The sequence below is a fragment of the Tiliqua scincoides genome, chromosome 1 (genome assembly GCF_035046505.1).
Source record: "Tiliqua scincoides isolate rTilSci1 chromosome 1, rTilSci1.hap2, whole genome shotgun sequence".
Lineage (NCBI taxonomy): Eukaryota > Metazoa > Chordata > Lepidosauria > Squamata > Scincidae > Tiliqua > Tiliqua scincoides.
Window position 1 is genome coordinate 139,483,962 of NC_089821.1, and position 16,580 is coordinate 139,500,541.

A 16,580-nucleotide genomic window follows, 5' to 3' on the forward strand; every position below is an offset into this window, starting at 1 on the left:
AATGAAATCCTCAAATGTTACTAGTTATCCACAGAGAGACCTGTGCTGTTCAGATTAGGGGATCTCACTGTTTGTCCTGATGAGCATTCCTAAATGAAGGAAAATGATTTCTTTCCAATTATAACAAGAAGCAAAGTGGCTAGAGCACAGTCTGACCCATGTCATTTTACCTTTGTGTTAAACAGGGTTGGAACTACCTGAAACTCCACTGATGCCACAAAACTTCTTGAGGAAGGTAAAAATATGAAGTCCAATGACCAGGAAAATACAGGTGTTCCATTAGTCCCCAGCAGACAACACCAGTAACCAACTGCAAGAAACATAGAGTCTATGCTCTGTGTGGAAAATTAAGGGTAGAAGTTGTGCCTCAACTGACTTACAGTTAAATGGTGTCGAAAACTTGTTACAGAAGAACATATTTGTACCCACAGATAATTGAGTAGCTTCTTTCCAGACTGGTCTTGGAAAGAACCAAAAGAAGTTCAGGTGTACTCCTTGGTTGGCATCTCTCAATGAGGATTGTGTTTTCCATTCCTGAGCTGTTCTGGATATGGTCAGGATTGCCATAGACTTTAAATTGCCTAGTTTCTGGACTTCTGGATGGAAACCGAAGAGTGTGTTGGGTTAGTGATTAAAATATTCTGTTATGGCATGTGCTGGAGAAGCAGGAAGTGTCTGTCAGGGAATCGTGAGCCTCATGCAGTTCTTTGACATACGTATTATGTGTGGCTCTTGGAAATATGTTGGCTGAGCTCCTATTTGCATCACAGTTAATATAAAAGGTAAACAAGAAATTTACAAGCTTTATAGTTACTTACTGGATGTAATGAGAGTCCACTGTTCATAGTGGGTAAATATATTTAAGAATGTAATGCTTCTTAAATATTGCAGCTCTCTTGTGACTCTCGAACATCTGAAGTGTTTCATATGTGGCTCTTGCATTAAGCCAGTTTGGCCACTCCTAGCATGTGCTCTTAGTACATTCTGCTGCTAGCCATGTGTTCCCATTCTCCAGTGAAGGTGGTTGGCACACCTGCATGTTGTGCTGGTTACTTTGTTGCAGCATAAACAGAACAAACTATCATTAGAACTGATTAACATCTCTGAGATGCTTTTTACTTTGTCTCATGTCATAACAATCTGCCATTTCACATGTTATTTCACTTTCATTGCTTGGGTTTTAGACTAAGCAGATGAAACACTGAAATCACTATGCCCAGGCGTCAGGACAATATTTTTGCACAGTCAGTGCACAAGATGGTACAACTGGGAGCTCTGCCCACTTCAGGAGCTTATTCATGGAAGCTTGTCTGAAAAGAAGCTCAGAATCAACTTGCAGATGGCCTGCCAACTGTGATAAAGCTATTTTGGGAGACTTTTTATTTTTCATGACATGACAATTAAGAAATTTCTTGCTGAAATCTCCAGGCCTGCATTCAGCAGACCTGTATATTGATGCTGATTCCTAGAGTTGCCAGGTTAATCTTGGAGGATTGACAACCCTAAAGTGCCATTTGACAAGTGAAATGGGTGGAGGATTAAGGGGAAAACTAAAGAAAAAAAGCTCAAACCATTTTAAAAGGATGTGGATTTCATTTTAAAAGATATGGATTTTGTGTATATTCATATTTACATATTCATATTTGCTCAACTGTTGTGGTTTTGTCTTCTTTCAGGGCCAACGTTCACAGTGACATTTGCCATGTCTTTGGCTCTGGCATGCATGACTTTTATGTGCTGGTTGGCAACCTTCAGTCTCGAAAGACTATGGTATAAGCCTACAGCACCCGGTACTCCCAGGCGGTCTCCCATCCAAGTACTAACCAGGCCTGACCCTGCTTAGCTTCCGAGATCAGATGAGATCAGGCATGTGCAGGGAAGGTGCCATATGTTCCTGGGGGCTGGGGATAAGAAGAGGCCCTCAGTTTGGCTGTACTTGTCGTAAGAGGCGACTAAACAGCCACCGGGTAGATGGGACTCGTTAGCCTGGGAAGGCAGCTAATCTGAGAGAAGGAAAACTCTGATCCCAAACCTCCACTGCCTTGTGGCTACATCCAGTTATGAAAAAGGCTTCAGGAGTCAACCTTGAGGCAAAATCCGGAGCCGGAGTCCCTGAGGCAGTTCATGGCTGAACACAGTCACGTTCTGGCAACTCCTGCGATGCCGCTGGAACCAACCGTATTGGCCTCTGCCTTTCCATTGGACCATTTCAGCGACGTGGAGAGGGGGGATTTGCTGCATGGGTAACAGCCTATCCTCCATACCTACTCTACCCAGGCTTCGCGCACTGGAGAGGACACTCTGTTCCAGAACCACCATTCAGAGCGTGACACCATAGTCTTCCAAGACTGAAGGATGCCAACATTTGCTCAGCATTGATGCTGTGTGATCTTCTTCCTCAAGTGGTAGAAAATGCAAAGAAAACCTTGGGAAAATTACTTTTCTGTGAAAGGCAATACTGCATATTTGTGGTGTATTTGTGATATTTATTGTATAGCAAAATCCAGACTGAGCTGGGGGCGGGGAAGCATTCAGGCACATAGACTGGCAGTAGTAGTGTTAAAGTAGCCTCACAAAAACTAGCACACCCTTGCAGATTCCTAAGGCTACCTTTTGTTAACCAGTTCAAACAATGCAAGCTGCTTCTCTTCCTCTGAACAAAACCAAACTGCCTCTTCCTTCTGCTCAGATCAAAGCCCAAATTCAGTTGTTTGTTCCACCGAGGCCACTGGGTGTGATGTCCTTAGTTGGCCTTTTTAAAAGACAAGGACACACCAAGCCTTCGGGGAACAATAACTTTGCAAAATCAAAGGATGTGTTTACACCATCATTATTAAACCCCAAATGTAGTAAGTAACTTACTGCCCAATCTGGAACAGTGCACATGGGCTCTAGCACTGGGCGAGCGCTCAGCTAGTGCTGGGCTAGTGCCAAATGGCTGCTGGAGCTCAGCCACTCGGTGGTCACACTGACCACAGAGCAGCGGAGAGGTAAGTGGGGGCATGGGGGAGGTGGGGTGGAGGCGTTCTGGGGAGGGGGGAGGTGGGTGGAGGGTGGGGTGGAGGCATTACAGGGAGGGGGAGGTGGGGAGAGAGCAGGGAGGAGGCATTCCAGGGGGAGGGAGCGGGGAGGGAGGGAGGCAGGCCTGGTGGAGCAAAGCTCTACCAGATCCAGAGCCTCCGTGTCAGGTTCACTGCCTGACAAGGAGGCTCTTGATTCTCTGCTGATCTTTGGGTTGGCAGAGAATCAAGTAGCCCCATTGCGGGACTACTTGCTTTACCCATGGCAAGGGGATGAAAGTCCCCTTCTCCCGAGGAGCTGCCAGCAGCTGCCCAGAGCATGTTGGATACGGTGGCAGCCATTGTCGGCGCTGCTGCAGCCCCACGCCCCAGGCGGCTCAGGATTAGGCTGTTGGGGCCCAATCCTATGCTTCCTAGTGCCTAGGGCTGCAGCAGCACCAAAATGGCTACTGCTTGATCCAGTGGGGCTGGGAAGCAGCATGGGGTTTATTTGGGATAAGGGAGATTACAATCCCTTACCCCATGTAAACCCAGGCAGCCCAGATGGGTCTCCTTAGATCTGTGCCTGCCCTTCCCCCACCCTCCACCTACCCCAGATGCCTACTCCCTGCTTCCGCCCATGCCCAGACTTACCTCTCCGCTGCCCAGTGCTTCGTATGGAGTACTGGGTGATGGACCTCCGGCCTTCAACCAGCACCTGCCCAGCACAGGCTCGTACTGGGCCAGCGCTATCTCCCACAAATATGTCTTATGACATGTTTGCAACAGTGCATGCCAGCGGTGAGTCAGCACACAAGGTTCTGGATTGGGCTGTTACAGTGTGATCCAATGCACATCTTTTCAGCAGTAAGACCCCTTGCCTTCCATGCAAGTTGCTCCCAGGTAAGCGTGTATAGGATTGCAGACTTACAGTTCTAAAATAACTCTCAGCCTCAATGAACTCACAAAACACAGAAGACAAGGCAAAGGGAGAAATAAGAGAAGCAATACAAAGCAGCAATCAGCATTCAGTGACATTTTTAAAAAAAATGATTCAACCATTTACAAAATTGTTAACATGTCTCTGTTGATGCAAGACTTATTGTTAAATTATTGATCAACTCAGGTCAATAAAATAATCATACAAAACGAAAGCAATGTTGATTTTCAAAAACTTTTGGAAAAATAAGAGTCACATGATAAAGAGACACAAGCCTAACTTCAGGCCTAGTCCAAGTAGAAGAGGTGTCTGAAACAGTGCCCTAATTTTCTGCTCACCCATCCCTTCCCCCCTTTATAATGTGTGCTGCGACATATGTGCCTCATAGAACTTAAAAAAATTGACTCTCTTTAAAAAAGGGACCGTCTAGTAATAGTTCGAAGGACCATCTAGTTCATCATCTTGCTTCACACAGTGGCCCACCAGCTGCCTCTGGAAAGCCGTTAAGCAGGAGAGAGAGAGACCTCTCTCTCACACTGTTGCTCCCTTGCACATGGGATTCAGAGGCATACTGGAGCTCAACGTGGAGGTAATGCAAGAGCCATTATAACTAGTAAGCACTGACAGCCTCATCCTTTCATGTATTTGTCCAGTTATTTTTCAAACCTATCTAAGCTAGTGGCCATCACCTCATCTTGTGACAGTGAATTCCAAAGATTGATTATGTGCCATGTGAAGAAGTACTGCCTCTTGTTTGTCCTGAATCTCCAACTGGTCAGTTTCATTAGTTCTAGAATTGTGTTTGAGAGAGAAAAGCTTTTCCTCATTCTGTCTACACCATGCATAATTTTAAGTTGCAATCATGTTGCCGCTTAGGGCGCAATCCTAGCCTGCACTGGAACAAGCAGGCTGACTGGTCTGTGCTGTATTTGTGCAGGCCAGGGTGCAACTTGGAGTTAGGTAATTTTATTCCCTTAGAATGCCCCAGTCAGCCCAATGGGCTACTCAGTTCTGTGCCTACAATTTCGCCGGTGCGAATCTGAGTGGCCCGTGTAACGCTGCTCAGGCTGGGGATGGAGGTTAGGATCCAGCCTGCACTGCTGTGGCCAGTCAAACCCCTTCTAGGGGCAGGAACCAGTCCAGGAGGGGGTTGGGGCCAGCAGAGCCCTGCTCCACCAGATCATATCCTTTGTGTCTGGCTGCAAAGCCCGACACAGAGGTCTGCATCAGCAAAATAGCTGGCATAGGCATGAAAAGCCCCATTGTGGGGTTTGGGGCTTTCCTCAGGGGAAGAGGATGAAAGTACCCTTCCGCCGAGGAGGCCTCCAGTGGCTTCCAGGCACCTGCAGGATTCAGCAATCGCCATTTTGGGAAAGATAGGATTGGGCTGTAAAAAAGGCTTCCAAATACCCAAAAATATGCCTATTTGTGTCATCTGTATGCCATTCATTCAAATGTTGCTGAAGTTAAAAGGTCTTCAGTCCACTGGGTAGCAGTAGAAGGGCACCATTCCATAAAAGTACTTGTCCTCATTCCATGACCACTCAGTTTACGCAAAAACTTTTTGAAAGTCCAATTACACGATGTCAACTTGGTTGCCTCTATCCACATGCCTGTAAACTCTCTTAAAGAACTTTCAAAGGTTAGTGAGACAAGTCCTTTGTAGAAGCCATGCCAATTCTCCTTCAGCAAGGTACATTCTTTATAACATTTCCTGTAATTATCCTTTCCACCAATTTATTGGGGACAGGTGTTAAGCTGACTGACCTGTAATTTCCTGTATCCCCCCTGGAGCTCCACCAGCTATTCCTTGCTTGTGCAGTTATTAATTTAAAGCATGCCACATTCCAAGAATGCTTTCCCAGCCTGTTTAAAGAAGCAGGTACGAAGAACAGAGTGCAGTGCTCCTGAAGCACCTTGCCTCCTTACCTGTAGCTTTCTTGCCTTCTTGTTTCTGCCCAACCAGATCTTCAAACAAACAGGTTGGACAGAGCATGCTAGGAACTGCTGTTTGTCCAGTCTGTTTGTTTAAAGATGTGGCTGACAGAAAAACATGTGTGGTGGAACTAAAAGTAAGGGGAGAAGAAGCATCACTGGGGTTGGTGTCACTTGCTGCGGGAAATCATGGACCTCCTCCCCATACTAGACCATACAGAAGCCTTAGTAATGTTTTTGTACTAGTTACTTGTAAGTCATAATTCCCGTATATCATTGAATGTAATGGCAATTTTAGTGACCTCACTTAGATCAATACCTAAGGTGGGATGGAACAAAAAGATGAAGGAAATTCCAATACAGAAGCCATTTAAAAGATATTGAAAAGAGCAGAATATATTATTGTTATTCAGAATATTTATAGATGGTACTGCTTTCTGACAAAAAAGAGTTCACAAGGGAGTTTACATAGCTAAATAAATAAATAAATAAGATCACAAATGAGACACCAGCAACAACCACTGAAAATGATGCCTCAACTTCATTTCCTATTCAAGGTCAAGTAGGTGACTGCTCTTAAATTTCCAGGGTTTGGCACAGGCAAATGTGCATTTGTGTTGTTAACAAGGAGATTTGCATTGAAATGAACACTAAGGCAACAGAATTTCCCCTTCCCACATACCACTCTGTGAGCTGTTTTGAGTCTAATGAAAATTCAAAGCCATGGAGAGAGATTGAATCCCTGAAAGTTCCTGGTATGCAATGGTGACACCTGGTGTTGGAAAAGAGAACTGCTGGGAAGATAGCAGTTTCACAAGCACTGAAACTCAAGTACTTACTGTACCCTGAAATAAGAGCAGCCCTTGTTAAATGGAAGAACTTATCTTCATGTGGCTTGATTTACTGAAGGTGTTGCATTTCTCCTGCACTTAATTAAAGAAAAGAACATTACAGCTGCATGGATTGAAAGGCCATCCCTGAGTTGTGTCACTTGATTTACATGTTAGACACATTAAACCTGCAGATAAAATTGCAACCTGTTTATGCATGATATCTGCATTGTGGTAAGCACTGTGGTGTTCCACTGTTAGGGCTTTAATACAGTATTACCCAGTCTACAAAAGCCTGTCATGGATACAGGCCATAAGAAATTGCGTTGGGAATATTTGAAGAAATTTCTTTGCCGGATTAAAAAAAAAAAAGGAAAATGTAGCAAATGTAATCAGAGATGCAAGGACTGGTTGTCAGAATGAAGCAACATTAAAAACAATATGATCTGATGATTGCAGCAACCAATTAATATACACTTTTAAATAGAAAATGTTGAAATTGTATATGCAAAATGTTCTTGGCAATTCAAATAATGATGCAAATCAATCCAACCGGCCCGAAACCTTAGAGAGTCATCGGCAGTGAGTGTAGACAATACTGAGTGCTAGATCACCTGAACAACTACGGGCCCAATTCTATCCAATTTTTCAGCACCGGTGCAGCTGCAATGCAGCCCCAAGGCAAGGGAACAAATGTTCCCATACCTTAAGGAGGCCTCTGTGACTGCTGCCCCACCACAAGATGTAGTGCATGCCCCATTGGCACAGCTGCACCAGCACTGAAAAACTGGATAGGATTGGGCCCCTGTGAACACACTGGCACACCAAGACAGGCTTCAACCAGAACGGTGGGCCCAATTCTATCCAACTTTCCAGAGCTGGTGCAGCCATGCCAACACGGCGCACACTGCATCCTGGAGTGCGGGGAGCAGTCACGGAGGCTTCCTCAACGTAAGGGAACATTTGTTTCCCCTACCTCAGAGGTGCATCGTGGTTGCCTTGGTGCTGAAAAGTTGGTTAGGATTGGGCCTTGCCCTTTTTTCTTAAAAACAGCAGTATGTGAGGAGGCAGACCTTGTTAGAACCAGGTCACTTGGGGAGGAGGAGAAGAGGGTTCATTCTTTTTCCATGCACTGTTTTGATTGAAACTTGCCCTGCTGAAGCTGCAATGTGTCCCTTAAGGGCAAATATCAGGATAAAAGCAGCATATGAGGAAACAATGAACTTCCCTGTGTGCGCTGCTTGCCATTGGGATTTCCCCTGCGTTCCCCTCAGAAACTGCTTTTTTTTGAGGAGGCACTTCTGGGTGGAAGCATGTCTTGGCAGCACACAGTTGCATGCTCATGCTGCCTGACTCAGCAGGAATCAGCTTCATATGCTGCTACAGGCTGATTATCCCTTATCCAGACCGCTTGGGACGGGAAGGTGTCTTGATTTAGGAATTGCCTGGATTTTGGAATAACTGCATAAACAACAAATCAGATCATTATTACAGTCACAGATCAGCATAAAATCAGTACCAATATAAGGCCAACATAAACAACTTAGGGTGCAATCCTAACCCACTTTCCAGCACTGACATAAAGGCAATGCAGCTCTGAGGGAAGGGAACAAACATTCCCTTACTTTGAGGAGGCCTCCATGGGTAACACCCAATTGCAGGATGCAGCACATGTTCCATTGGCACCACTATGCCAGTGCTGGAAAGTGGATTAGGATTTGGGCCTTAGAAATCTAAATAAATTGCATAATGAAAAATACTCCCTCTTGCCCTTTTCACTGTTACCCATACAGGCGTCTACTGGCCTCTTTGATGCTTTTGAACAATGTCTGTACAGGTACACACCACAGAGCAGAGAACAGAACTTACAGCCTGCACCTGCACTAAATGTGGGAATGAGCACAAGACTTTCTAGTGTTCACGCTGTAGCGGTGGTTCTCACACATTTAGCACCAGGACTCACTTTTTAGAATCTGTCAAGACCCAACCGGAAGTGATATCATGACCAGAAGTGACATCATCAAGCAGGAAAATTTTTAACAATCCTAGACTGCAATCCTACCCACACTTATCCAAGAGTAAGTCCCATTTACTATCATTGTTAAAAGAATATACATAGTAACTTGTTAAAAGTACAGGTCTGTAACATTTTCCCCAATGTAGTCACATACCACAGTAGCGTCACTATATTAAAAATAAAATATTGAAATGAATGGGGACTCACCTGAAATTGGCTCACAACCCACCTAGTGGATCCTGACCCACAGTTTGAGAAACACTGCTCTATAGTAAACAAGTCTTGGACAAAAATGTCTGGATTTCAGAAAAGTTCAGATTTTGGATGTCCATAGAAGGGGTAACCTACCCGTATGCACTTTTCACTGCTCAAGCAAGTACAGTTGACTGCTCATGCAAACTACTGCTAAGCACACTCAAATGCACTTTTACCTAGAAGTAAGTCCCACTGAACTTATCTCTGAGTTCACACATATAGTACTACATTGAGAGAGAGCCAAGAGAGCTATTGTTCGAAAGATTCTAGGATTTATTTAATTTAGATGTTTCATAAGATACATTCGATACTAAATGACACTCAGCCATGATATACAATAAAAACAAATAGGATAATTATTTTACATTAAAATATTAAAAATAGAAATAAAAAAATCTTAAAAAACAAAAAAGCTGACCAGACAAGTTAAAAACATTACACAGCATATCCATCTGCCTGAGAAACACACATTTACAAATCAAAACATTTTTGGCCTACAAACAAAAAAGAGGCAGCCCAACAGTCCCCCTTGAAAAAATTCATTCCATAACTGCTTCCCCAACCTTAATAACTTCCCCTGAGCAATTAAACGGAATGGCCTGTCTTCCAGTGGTATATTAAGGTCATTTGGCACCCAGGGCCCAAAAAGCTTAGCACCTCCCCATGACAAAATTATTTTCAGTAATAATCATGGCATAAAATGAATAATAATGGCCAGAGAAGAGTCACAGACAGTGAACATTTTCTTTTATTGAACCTGGAGCCCAATCCTATGTCTACTCAGAAGTAAGTACCATTATAGTCAATGGGGCTTACTCCCAGGTAAAGTGTGGATAGGATTGCAGCCTATAATGTGTGTGTGTACTCACTAACCTTTAAGTTTGTATATTTGTATATTTACATACAACTTTGTAACTTCATATGTATAATCATACCAATAAACATACTTCTTTTGTGGGCAGCTGCAGCCAGCGTTAGCCAAACTGCGGCTGCAGCCAGGGTTATCCCCCCACCGCCATCTTGGGGTGGCCTCTCAGACACCCTCCTTGAATCCTGACACTTTGGGTTGGGGGACAGCCACCCTCTTCATATACTACCTGTCTCCCTCTCTGCTAGGGACCACTGTATCTGTCAAATGTCTGCCTGTTGCAAGAATATTCAAAGCCCAGAGCTTCTGCTAGAGAGAGAGAGAGAGTGACAATCCATACTGATAATCAGTTAAATTACAACAAATGCTATGGCTATAACCTGCTTTTATCAGAAGTATCTGTGACAACCAGACGCATAGAACAGTGGTTCCCAAACTGTGGGTCCCTGGTCCACCATTGAGTCATGACTCAATTTTTGGTGGTTCATGAAACTGACAAAGTAGATTAGGCTATGTGCATCAAGGGTTAAACAACATGCTACTGGGGGGGGGGGAACACTGCTGCCCAATCACCATTATGGCCACAGAGGCTTGAGCAGCTGGTGAAACTTGTTTAGTCTAGGCCAGTTTAGGAACCACTGCCACAGAAGATAACAGGGCTTCTCTAGAGAGATTTATAGAAGGAAGATTTTTACCATGTATAGGAAGCTTCACTTACTAAAACTCCTTCCGCTGCACATGTGTTGTAGCTACAGAAACTCTGCAGGCCACCTTAGCAATTGGTCACCAAAGCCATGCTGTGGCATGCCTGAAGTTTACATGCAACTTCTGTCCATGAGGTGTCAAACTAGTGTAGGGTGTGGTGAAGAGTTTGGCTGACTTTCTTAGCTGTCACAGACCAAATATGTTCCTGTACTCAAACACTGTTTAGAGAAATTCTACAGTTCTTGAATAAATGTTTTGCTTGGGAGGCATACATTGCCCATCCCAGCCTGTGCTGAACATTTATACAATATCTCGTCTCTCTCCCAGCTCCTAGAATGTTCCCTTTTCCAGAAGCATTACGTTAGGTACTATGTCAACAATGTCTCATCTTCCAGGCAACAGTATTTGTTCTGGTCTAACCTTACAACAGGTCCACAGTGAAAGGAAACAGATGTTCCCCTGTCTTAAACAAGAGCACTGGCCTTAAACAACCTCCTCTGTTCCAGCTCTGGTCCCAGTATAAAATGATATTTTATCATGGCAGGGCACTCTTCTCCCCAGCTTTATAGCTGCTTGCATATATACCAGCTCTTGGACCTCATCAGACAAGTGCTCACAGGATGAGAACCAGCATAATAGAACATCTACTCCCACATTACAGTTTTATTAGGAGAAACAAATAAAAACATTAGGTAGTGTGAATCTCTTTCAAGCCTTCTGTTTTCCTCCAGCCTATCCCATCTCACTCTCTGTGATCAAGTGAGAGGTGCCAAGTCTCACCTTTGCCTGTGCAAGCGATAACTTGGAAGTTGCCCTTTCTAATCCCAGATGAATATAGGGGTAGCTGTGCTTGCGTGGAGCAGAGGAATAGGCTCTTTATGCATGCTGAAATGCATTCTTCTTGTTATCACTTTGCATGGTGCAAGGGTGAGCCTTAGCACTACAATTGCAACCTGACTATTTCTTGGTGGCATAGGGTTGCTCCTTTTCTCTTTCTCTCCTTTTCTGCCACAGTTGACAGCAATGGTGCACAGAAATCTAGGAGCTGAACCTTTCCCCACAATTTTATTCCTATACCTTGCTTAATTTTTATGAGTGAAGGCGCTGCCAATGCCACAAGGGCAAAGCCAAGGAAAAAAGTAGCTGCTTTCTTCCTATAATCCACTGGTTCCCAACCTGTGGTCCAGGGACTACCCTGAGAAGTAGTCTGCAAAGCCTCAGGAAAAGATTACCTTTGATCGCTTCCAACGTGCTCCCCCACAGACCACCACCTGCCCTGTTTTGCCCCCTTCCCACCCCTGTTCTGCCCACCCTGTTGCCACCCTCCCCCATTCTTTTTCACTCCCTCCCCTCCCCCTTTGGGAAGGGGCCCAAAAGAAACATTATATCCCCAGATAAAATTCCTCTCAGAGGCCCTGGTCACATGTGTTCCGCGCCAATTCCAATTTTTGTCTTCTTGGCCCACAGGCTCCTAAAGGTTGGAACCACTGCTATAATCCTAACAGCACTTGTCAATGTCAAAGATGTTTTACACTTCTTTATGGCATATATATGCCACAAATCTGCCTTGGGTCCCTTTGGGGGAGAAAGGCAGGGTATAAATAAAGTAAATAAATATTTACACCAGCTTATGAGTTCAGGCTGAGACATAATGAGGGACCCAAGACCCCCCCCCCCAGCTGATGGAACAGATAGGCAGACTCTTACCCTGGCCCTATGCATGCTGAATTGGAAGTAACTTCCACAGCTTTCAATGGTAGGGACATGTGGTGAAGGGGCAGCAGGTGAGGCAGAACCCCCCCCCCCCATTGTAGCCTGGGGAAAAGCACGCTTACACCTAGGGAAACTCTCTTTACTCCCAAGAAAGTGGGTGTAAGGAGAGCCTCCTTGGATGTAAGCAAGCGGAGCAGCTATGATGCTTTTCCATGGATTACAAAGGGATTTCTGCTTCACCTGCTCCACATGTCTCTGTTCAGTGGGGCTTGCTCCCAGGTGAGTGTGCATAAGACTGCAATTTTAAAAGCTAGTATTAAGGTTGCTAATACAGTAGTTTTCTGACAACTCGTGTGCTTTTAACAGCTGTATAACAAACTGAAATTGAGCAGCAGAACCTTTTGTAGCAGCTAAGCTTTCCTGTTGAATTTCTGCTTCTTGCCTAGCAGTTAAAGAGCCCTACCCAAAAAAAAAAACAAATAAAAAAACTGGCAATCCCATTGAAGGTTATAAATCTGAAATATTGGGCAATCAACTACTAAAGCAAAGACACTAGTGTTTAAAAAAACTTGGCAGATGTACTGTTTTGTGGGAAGGGAATCAGTGAGGTACAAGAAAACCAAATCATGTGATATTTAATCAGGGAGCCTACATGTGGTTTACTTGAAAATAGCTCATGCACTGAAGCTGGTACTGCTTTGCCTGCCTGTATGTATGTCTGCTTTTCTGTTGCTGAAACACTTATAGCCACCAGAGGACAATCTTTCCATCCTCAAAGCTTCTAGATAGCAATAATGTACTATTGAAAAGGATGAGAATACAGCAAGCATTCTTGTGAAGCTCACCAATACACAGTTTAGAAATTGCCATAGAATAAATGCTCTCTCTTGCAAGTGTTCCATTATTTGATTTCAGGTGGGTTTTAGACCATCATTCTATGCCCTGTGCAGTCACTGGGAGTGTCATTGAACCCAGTGGGACCTACTTTGGAGTGAACATATCAGGACATATGTATTGGCAACCTTCAGTCTCGAAAGACTATGGTATCGCGCTCTGAAAGGTGGTTCTGGCACAGCGTCTAGTGTGGCTGAAAAGGCCAATCCGGGAGTGACAATCCCTTCCACACCGGGAGCAAGTGCAGTCTGTCCCTGGTCTGTCTCCCTGGCTATGGGCCTTCCTTCTTTGCCTCTTAGCCTCAGACTGTTGGCAAAGTGTCTCTTCAAACTGGGAAAGGCCATGCTGCACAGCCTGCCTATTATTGTTATTATAAAGAATAGTTGTATACAGCTTTCCAACAAAAAAGTTCACAAAGCAGTTTACAGACAAAATCAAATAACTAAATATCTGATCAAGCTCTATGATACATTTTTACAATGGCTTGCCACTTAAAACGTATCACACACAGATAATGCTCTATACTAGGGTTGGGACTTTCCTCCCCCACTCCCATTTCTACCTACCTGTTACTTGCCTCATTGGACACAATATACCTACTTCTGACTAAGCATGTAAAAGACGGGGGAGAGCACATTTGTGTGCTTCAGGTCTGCCCCAGCTGCTATTTAATGAGACCTCTTTGGCCGTTTGTCCTCTGATTAAATAATAGGTTGCAGTTGAGTGGGAGGAAATGCATAAATGGATGGCTTTTAGCAGTTCCCTTATTCTCTTGTAAGAGGTAACATTTGGAAAGAGGATTCAAGAGCAAATGAAGCTAGGCACTCTCAAAGCAGTACAGAACATCATGAGTAGCCTAGGCAAGAAATAACTGTTGTAGTGCATTTTAATGAAGGTGCTTGGTGAAACTGGACAATGAAATTGCTCCTTTTGGGGGTATTATTTCCTCTTTTGCTTTTTTCTTTCCTGCTGGGCAAAGATGCTAGCAATTGGGCTCAGCTGAGTCCTAGTCTTGCTCTAGCAAAAGATGAGGACAGGGTGAGTACCAGTGTTGCCTGAAGTGTCATGTTGAAACACACTTAGTCCATAAGTGAGTTGTGGAGGTGTTCTGCTTAAATGCACCCCACTGCAATAGCTTGGGCTGCACACTTTTAACCCTCATCAGACATTAAGCTATTAATGAGTACAAAATCAAGTTATGGAGTGATTGTGATGGGGGGTGAGAATTTTTATTCTTTCCTTGCTATTCATTTACTATGTAGTATGTGACTTAATTTATTCCTCTGGCTTTTTTACAGGCAAATGCATCCCTTGGAGAATCCCAGCAGCTGAAACCACGTAAGCATTGCATCTTCTTATAGCCTAAAAGAGCCCAATAACTTCCTTCTTTTTGCAGTAACATTTGTATGGTTTCTCAGTGTTATTTCTTACCTTCAGGGCACACAAGTCCCAACAAGAGTACTGCTGGGTCCATGCTTACAGCAGGTTGGTGAGGGCTCTATAACAAAACCCTGCATTGGGTCTTGCATGGCATGTTTGTGTCCCTGCTGCCTGCACCCTGATCAAGCATTGAGCTCTACCATGGATATGGGGGCTTCCAGGGTTGGCCTGGCTGGGTGGATCTTTGACCAGTGCCCAACCTGGCTGACCCCTGATATCACCCCAATTCAAACTGACTGATGCTAATTAGTGGAAGGAGAGTCATCTTTCCTTCATGTTGTGTTACCATAGTAAAGCCCTTCTGAGCTCTGGGTTTCTTTCAGCGTTCCCTCTTAAATAGGCTTCTAAGTTGGGTTTGTAGCAGATGGAAGGAAGAATTACTGAAGTGGTTTTTAGTTCCTGGACTCAACATGGTGGGTAAGCCAATGCCTCCCCACCCACCCCCCGTGGAGCTTCTGATGTAGCGTATCACTTTCATGACAGGAGGTAATTAATGACAACTGTATTTTAACTACTTCTGGATGTGTTGGGTTTTTCCCTTACATGACATCAGCCCCCATGATGTCATGGCTGAGCACCTTAGGGATCACCACCCATTTCCTGTGATTGATGTGATTTCAAAGAACTTTTCTCCTGGTGACTATTGAAATGACTTACAGGTCATGTCAAAGGACTTATTAAACACTGCATATTCAGATAAACGAAATATCAGAGCATACTTTTTAAAAAATTCCTCCAGGAGCATCAAACTGATCATAGTCTGTTTAGCAAGACTCTGCTTGCTAGAATATTCTCAACTGCCCTGTGAAAGGTGCTTAAGACAGATCTCCCCCTCAGGGTGTTTGTGACTTGTGGTTAGTCATTTGATTGGCTCTTTACCAGCCTTCCCTAAGCCAATATTTGAGGCTTGAGTAGGTTGCAAAACATACAGCTGAGCAATCACTTTGGGGTTCAGGTTACTTGGGAAATGGATGGTGGTGACTGTAGTATTATCTTTCTGGAGCCCAAGTCTGTGAGCACTTGTGGGTCTTGGGATCAAAATCCTGAAGCTGCATACTGAGCAAAAGCAATAAGGCAAGGTGAAACACAACAAGTCTATCAATATCCTATTGCACGTGATGAGCGAAGCATGACTGTAGGATGGATCACTATTCACTACAGAGATAATTTATCTTTCTTTCACTTGTCTCTGAAGTCTTTGGTTCTGGATGTTGGAGGAACAAATCGTTTGATCTGTTGTAATGGTTTTTGTGTTTTCTGGTAGCAGTGTTGATTGCAGAAAATAGGCAAGGAAAACATGAGCTCTGCATTCTTGGTAGGTTCATATGACACATTGATTGATGAGTCAGTACTGGTAGACTGGTCTGACTCTGGCAATTCTTGGGACACCACAGTGACTGTAGGTCAACTGAGGAGAAAACTGTGTCACTTTTTGATGTGTGTCATATTCTTTACTAGGGTCATTTGTTATGTGTGTCTGGTATGGAAAAGTAACACAAAATGGTTTTTTGAGTCCATTAATCTTGAATAATGTGGAGTTCTGCTTTATGTGTGAAAAGGATGTGTGCCTATCAGAAATCTTTAGAAATATTTTCACTAGTTCTGGAGAATGACCAATGGAGAATCAGCTCTGCCCCATTTTAAGAGTGGCGATTTCCCTATGGAAGACTGCACTGTTTAAGCTGTTACCTGCCTAAATTCATACAAGGTTGGATTTGCTTCACAATCTGTGATCTGTCAACCATTAGTACCTCACTTCTAAGCTGTATGCATTACACTTTTTTGCCAAGAGTTTTATATTTCAAATGCGTTGCATGACAGGTCTGAGCAGATGTCTTGTGCTGTTGCTCTTCTGGTTTCAGTAGAGATGGTATAGTTATGAACCAGACAGACTTTGATTCAAATCTTGCCCCCACCAGATGGCCTTGCATAAAATGGAATAAGTAGCATATGAGCGCACTCACTCCCCCCCCCCCCATTGCAA

At 44.0% G+C, this 16,580-nt stretch overlaps 1 protein-coding gene and 1 pseudogene across 1 annotated transcript in view; one reads left to right on the forward strand and one right to left on the reverse strand.

The window, feature by feature from the left end:
- Positions 1 to 213: 213 nt before the first annotated feature.
- LOC136661018 (uncharacterized) overlaps positions 214 to 16,580 on the forward strand; it is a 30,846-nt gene continuing 14,479 nt past the window's right edge. The window contains exons 1-2 of the mRNA XM_066638071.1: positions 214 to 235; positions 14,455 to 14,494. The gene's annotated coding sequence lies outside the window, so the exon portion shown is untranslated. The remainder of the gene's footprint in view (positions 236 to 14,454; positions 14,495 to 16,580) is intronic.
- On the reverse strand, positions 1,776 to 1,892 carry LOC136638317 (5S ribosomal RNA; annotated as a pseudogene).